The 6,559-nt window shown below is 39.0% G+C and overlaps 1 pseudogene; it reads right to left on the bottom strand.

Annotated features, from left to right (window-relative positions):
• Positions 1-5,061: 5,061 nt before the first annotated feature.
• LOC132027699 (olfactory receptor 1C1-like) lies at positions 5,062-6,001 on the bottom strand (annotated as a pseudogene).
• Positions 6,002-6,559: the final 558 nt, after the last annotated feature.

The raw sequence follows: 6,559 nt of genomic DNA on the forward strand, positions 1-6,559 counted from the left end.
GTTGATTTGATTTGTTGTTGATTTAAGGTGTAGAGACAGCTGGTGTAGTCTGGATTTTTCCATTTTTTTTGAGGGAGGCTTGGATGGCTATGTATTTCCCCCTTAGGACCACCTTTGCTGTATCCCATAGGTTTTGGACTGAAGTGTCTTCATCCTCAATGGTTTCCATTAATTCTTTCAGTTCTTCTTTGATCTCCTGGTTGATCCAAGCATTCTTAAGCAAAGTGGCCTTTAGCTTCCTGGTGTTTGAATTCCTTCCAAAGTTTTTCTTGTGATTGAGCTCCAGTTTCAAATCATTGTGATCAGAGAATATGCAGGGAATAATCTCAGTGTTTTGGTATCAGTTGAGTCCTAATTTGTGACCATGGTCTATTCTTGAGAAGGTTCCACGTGCACATGAGAAGAATGAGTATTCTGTTGTTTTAGTGTGGAATGTTCTGTATATATCTATGAGGTCCATCTGGTCCAATGTGTCACTCAATGCTCTTGTATCTTTATTGATTTTCTGCTTCAATGATCTATTTCTGAGAGATGCGTGTTAAGATCTCCTACTATTAAGGTATTCATATCAATATGATTCTTTATCTTGATTAACAGTTTTCTTATGTAATTTGCTACTCCCATATTGGGGACATAGATATTTACAATTGTTAGATCATCTTGGTGGATAGTCACTTTAAGGATTATGTAGTGTCCTTCTGGTATCTCCGACTACAGTCTTTAGTTTAAAATCTAAATTATCTGATATGAGAATCACTACCCCAGCTTTCTTTTGAGGTCCATTGGCATTAAAGATGCTTTTCCATCCCTTCACTTTCAGTCTGGGTGTATCGTTAGGTTCAAAATGGGTCTCTTTTAGACAACATATGGATGGGTCCTGTCGTTTTATCCCATATGCCACCTTGTGCCATTATATGGGCATATTTAAGCCATTCACATTGAGAGTGATTATGGATAGGCACGTTTTTATTGACATTGTGTTAACTTTGAAGTCTTTCTTTCTGTAGATTGTCTCTATAGTTCTGTTCAATGCTATTCTTAGGATTTGTCCTCTTTTATAGAACCCCCTTAATATTTCCTGTCATGTCGGCTTGGTGGTTGCATAGTCTTTTAAGCCTTGCCGGTCTAGGAAACTATCTCTCCATCCATTTTGAATGTCAGTCTTGCTGGATAAAGTATTCTTGGCTGCATGTTCTTGTCATTAAGTGACCTGAATATATCTTTCCAGTCCTTTCTGGCTTGCCAGGTCTCTGTGGACAGGTCTGATGTTATTCTGATGGGCTTTCCTCTGTAAGTAAGGAGCCTCTTTGTTTTAGAGGCTTTCAATAGATTATATCTACAATTATGATTACTTAATTTGACTATCAGGTTCCTTGATTTTTTTTTTTGAATCTGTAATCTTGGTTGGAGACTGTTCAGCCTCTAGTACATGAATGCTGGTTCCATTCGCGAGACTGGGAAAATTTTCATGAAGAACTTGTTCCACTATATCTTCTCGACTTCTTTCTTTCTCCTCCCCTTCAGGGATTCCAATAATTATTTTTTTTAATTAAATTTATTTATTTTCAGCCTAACAGTATTCATTATTTTTTTTTCACCACACCCAGTACTCCATGCTATTTGTGCCCTCTATAATACCTCCCACCTGGTACCCCAACATCCCACCCCCTGCCACTTCTGACGTTGGAACATTTCATGGCATCATTTATTTCTCTTATTCTGTTCTCGTGGTTTCTAAGCTGTTTGCTCCAGTCTTCCTCCTGATCCTTTCTCTCTATCTGTTTGCCCTCCAGATCACTAATTCTATCATCTGTCTCAGTTACCCTAGCTTTGAGAGAATTCAGATTAGATTGGGACTCATTGAGAGTATTGTGAACCTCATCCCTGTTGGCTTTCAGCTCAGCCCTGACATTGTGAACATTATCTCTGGTGGCTTTCAGTTCGGCCCTAATCAATTCTGTTTGGTTATCCATGGCTTCTCCAACCTATCAATTGCTTGGATAATTGATAGCCTGAATTCTCTTTCCGACATACAGTCTATGTTGATAGCCATTAGCTCTGTTGCAGATGCCCCATTCTCTGTATTTTTCTTATTTTGGGCATTCTTCCTCCTAGTCATTTTGGTGAGAGATGGCTGAACGAATGTAGCTGGATGTATCGACTGTGGTGCAGTCAAGGTGCACCCTGGAACCCTTCTGAGCAATCAGGATTCCTCACCCAAATGAGAGAAAAAAGAAAAGAAAAAGAAAAAAATAGAGAAAGGGAGAGACAGGAACAAAAGGGAAGATAAAAGTGAAGGTTCAGCCCATATGTGCCCCAAGGTAAGATTTATGAAGTATACAAACAAAAACACATAAACAAAAAGACTGATAAAAGTATATTATGATATAATATAAATAAAATATAAATAAATATATATATATTTATATAATATAAAAATATAATATAAATAAAAAAAGTTTATAAAGATTCTTCCTTTATTTGCATATATATATTTGCATATATACAAATATATATATTATATATATATTATATTTGCATATATACAAATATATATAATATATATATATATGCAAATAAAGGAAGAATCTTTATAAACTTTTTTTTCCTTAGGAAGAAACCCAAGTGTAAGATTTATATACTATCAGGACAAACACAAAAACACAGAAACTCTGGTGGAAGAAAAAGATGGAAGAGTGCTTAAGTGGGTAGAAGAAGAATAAATAAAACAAGATGGGATTGGGAGGGAGACAAACCATAAGTGACTCTTAATCTCACAAAACAAACTGAGGGTTGCCGGGGGGAGGGGGTTTGGGAGAAGGGGGTGGGATTATGGACATTGGGGAGGGTATGTGATTTGGTGAGTGCTGTGAAGTGTGTAAACCTGGTGATTCACAGACCTGTACCCCTGGGGATAAAAATATATGTTTATAAAAAAATAAAAAAATAAAAAAATAAATAAATGAACAGATGAAAAAAAAAAAAAAAATGGAAGAGTGGTTGTAAATTCTCAGTGTGGGTGAGTAAGGTTGTTTTGATTCTTCCTGGATGTATCTTGTTATTTGTGTTAAAGGACTCAATTTTCTTAAGATAAAGGGGGATTAAAAATTGGTTTACCTATAGTGGTAGCATTAATAGGTGAAAAGGTATTACTTTGAAATTTAACTCTATATGAATATTAGAAAATAAAAATAAAAAAGGAATAAACTAGACTGAACTAAACTAAAATTAAAAACAAAAGAAATTTTCAAAATAGAAATGCAAAAAAAAACACAGGTGTATGAATCAAAAAGTTCAGTTTAGAAGGCTATTAAGGAATTTGATGTACTGGACATCTCACTGTGATGGTAAATAGGCTAAAAAAAAACTATATATAAAAAAAAAAAAACAATGAGGAGCGCCTGGGTGGCTCAGTGGGTTAAGCCACTGCCTTCGGCTCAGGTCATGATCTCAGGGTCCTGGGATCGAGTCCCGCATCGGGCTCTCTGCTCAGCAGGGAGCGTGCTTCCTCCTCTCTCTCTCTGTCTACTTGTGATCTCTCTCTGTCAAATAAATAAATAAAATCTTAAAAAAAAAAAAAACAATGAGGGGCACCTGGATGGCTCAGTGGGTTAAAGCCTCTGTCTTCGGCTCAGGTCATGATCCCAGAGATCTGGGATCGAGCCCCACGTCGGGCTCTCTGCTCAGCAGGGAGCCTGCTTCCTCCACTCTCTCTGCCTGCTTGTGATCTCTGTCTCTCTGTCAAATAAATAAATAAAATCCTAAAAAAATTAAAAAAAAAAAAAAAAAAACATGAGCCAGAATAGTGGGATCGAATTAAAAATAAAAGTTGTCCTATGAAGTAGTGATGGTTGTTCTCTTGTCATCTTTTTTTTTTCCCCTTATCTGGTTGGTATTGGGGGGGGCTTGTCACGTCGGTTTTCAGTCAGTGATGTTTCCTGAGTTATGGTCTCCTGCCCCCCTCAAGGGGGTGGGCTTTGAGGAAACCATTTTTTCCAGGCTTTTTTTTCTCTGGAGGTTTTTATGTTTGTCCTTTTTTTTTTCCTCTCTCCTTGACTGCTTTTGCTGGTTTTTGTAGGTTTAGAGAAAAGCAAACTGCACCCTGACCCCCCTCTCAGAGAGAAGCCTCAGTCTGGTACCCTGTGTGTGTTGCAGAGCCCAAATAAATACCCCCTTGGCCGCTGGTAGAGCATATTCTGAGTCGTGGTCCTTGGGGACATAGGATCTTCTGCTTGTACCCAAAACCAAGGCAGCAGTACCTGTCTGGGAAGCTCCAGACCACCAGAGATGTTCCAAGCTGTGGTCACACACTGAGATTTTCCCACTGGCCCAGGTTGGGAGTGTCTGGTCTTTCTGGGTCTAAGACTGCTTGGCTTGTGTGCACCCCTCTCAGGGAAAGGTGAGGGGCACGTGCATCTCAGGCTCTGTAGCATGGCTGGGCATTCTGTCAGCTGGCAAGGCTCCCAGCCCCTCACAGAAACCGGATCCCACACGTTCTTGGGCATGCTGGTGACTCAGGGACCATGACCTGATTTCTCCGCAGCACTCTCTCTGGCTCAGCTCCAGGGGAGGCTGTCCTGGGCCCCAGGACTTAAGCCCCTGTCCCTCGCCACACTGATTCCCACAATTACCCCACCCGTGATCCTTTGCTCTTTTTGAGTGCTTTCAGCCAGTCTCCAAGTTAATGTTGTTCCCCAGATGCAGGGCACTCTCATATTAGTGGTATTACTTTCCAATAGGTTGTCACTGGTGGCTCCCTCACACTTTTGTTTATCTTCCGATATCAGTCCAATGTTCCCACTCCACTTTTCCTGCCCACTGGCATATTCTGCCCCTGTAGATACCCAGACGTGTATAATTCTGATCTCATGCTGATTTCATGGTTTATCGGAGTTCTTTGGAAGGTAATCAGCACACTTCAGGGTACAGGTTGAAAAGGCGCTTCCTCCTACTTCCCCGCCATCTTGTCTCCCCTCTGTTGTAATTTTAAATGTTTCCTCCGGGAATGCACTTTTCATGACAATATTCATAACGTTTAATCCAGCCATTGGACATTCATCATTACTGTTGTAAGTGTGCACTTTTGCAAAGCATTTTCTGGAGTACTTTCTACATATTGCTGTTCCTTAGACTGTAAATGAAAGAAATCACCATTGGAGTCACCAATGTATACATAAGGGCTAATAGGGTCTCACTTTTAGGGATAAAGGAGGAGGAGGGGCTGCAATAGACAGCACTTGCTGTGCCATAGATCAACACCACCACTGACAGGTGGCAGCTACATTTGGAGAAAGCTCTCTCTTTCCCCTGAGTAGATGTGATCTTCATGATAGTGGAGAAGATAAGCCCATAATATATGAGGATGGAGATAAGAGGAATGAGAGCAAGTAGACCTCCTACTGTACAAATAACCATCACATTGAGGGATATATCAGGGCAAGGGGGCTTCTGGAGAGGATTGAGATCACAGAAGAAATGGAGGATGATATTGGAAGCACAGAAGGACAGATGCACCATTAATACAGTGTGTAAAAGGGCATGGAGATAGGTGACAAGCCAGAGCCCAGCCACTAGCCAGACACAAAGGTGAGGATTCATAATGGCAATATAATGTAAAGGGTAACAAAATGCCACTTATCTATCATGCCATTACACAAAGAAGAAGGCTGTCCATATTCACAAAAGAAATAAAGAAGAAAAGCTGGCCGAGACACCCCACAAAAGGAATAGTCTTTGTATTAGTCAAGAGGTTCACTATCATTTGGGGGATAGTAGTGGAGGAAAAATAGATGTCAACAAAAGCCAAATTACTAAGAAAGAAATATATGGGTAAGTGGAGGTGATAATCAAAGCCAACAGCCAAAATGATAAGCATGTTGCCTGATATAGTCATTAAATACAAACAGAGAAATAGCACGGATAAGAAATATTGTTGCTCTGCTTATCCAGAAAGTCCAAGAAAGATGGATTCTTTGATGACTGTTAGATTTCTTATTTCCATATTCCTAAAAAAATCTAGAAAATGAAAATATTAAATTGTGAAGATCAGAAATGTTAAATACCTCACCCACACCCACGTGTGTAATAAAGTACCATGTAAATTCCTTTTCCTTGCCAATTACGTCTTTTTTTTAATATTGTTTGTATATTAATATGGGTGTGCTGGGTGCAGTACTCTAAACTTTTTAAAAGAAATAATGATTTCTGCTTTTCAAGAGATAATAGTTTCCTCAAAATGTAAATTCTGTGAATAATGATTTAAATTGTGCCAGCTATGTTGCTTTGTCTATACTATTCATACAATCCATATTTGAATTTACATCTACATTGATTGTTTTATCAGGCATGCTATTTATGTACTCTAATGCAATGGAAATATTTACATCCAATGAGTAAATTTTCTCCCAATCTGAAGTTAATATCCATGGATACAGATCTCATTTCAGTTTGTTTTCATCATGTATGGATACAATTTGGCCACAGACAATTCTTCCTTGGGATGATTACCATTTCTTTGGTCTCTTTCCAGTCCTGCAAAATAGCTATGCAATATGGTGGA

Source organism: Mustela nigripes, chromosome 12, assembly GCF_022355385.1.
Source record: "Mustela nigripes isolate SB6536 chromosome 12, MUSNIG.SB6536, whole genome shotgun sequence".
NCBI classification, from domain to species: domain Eukaryota; kingdom Metazoa; phylum Chordata; class Mammalia; order Carnivora; family Mustelidae; genus Mustela; species Mustela nigripes.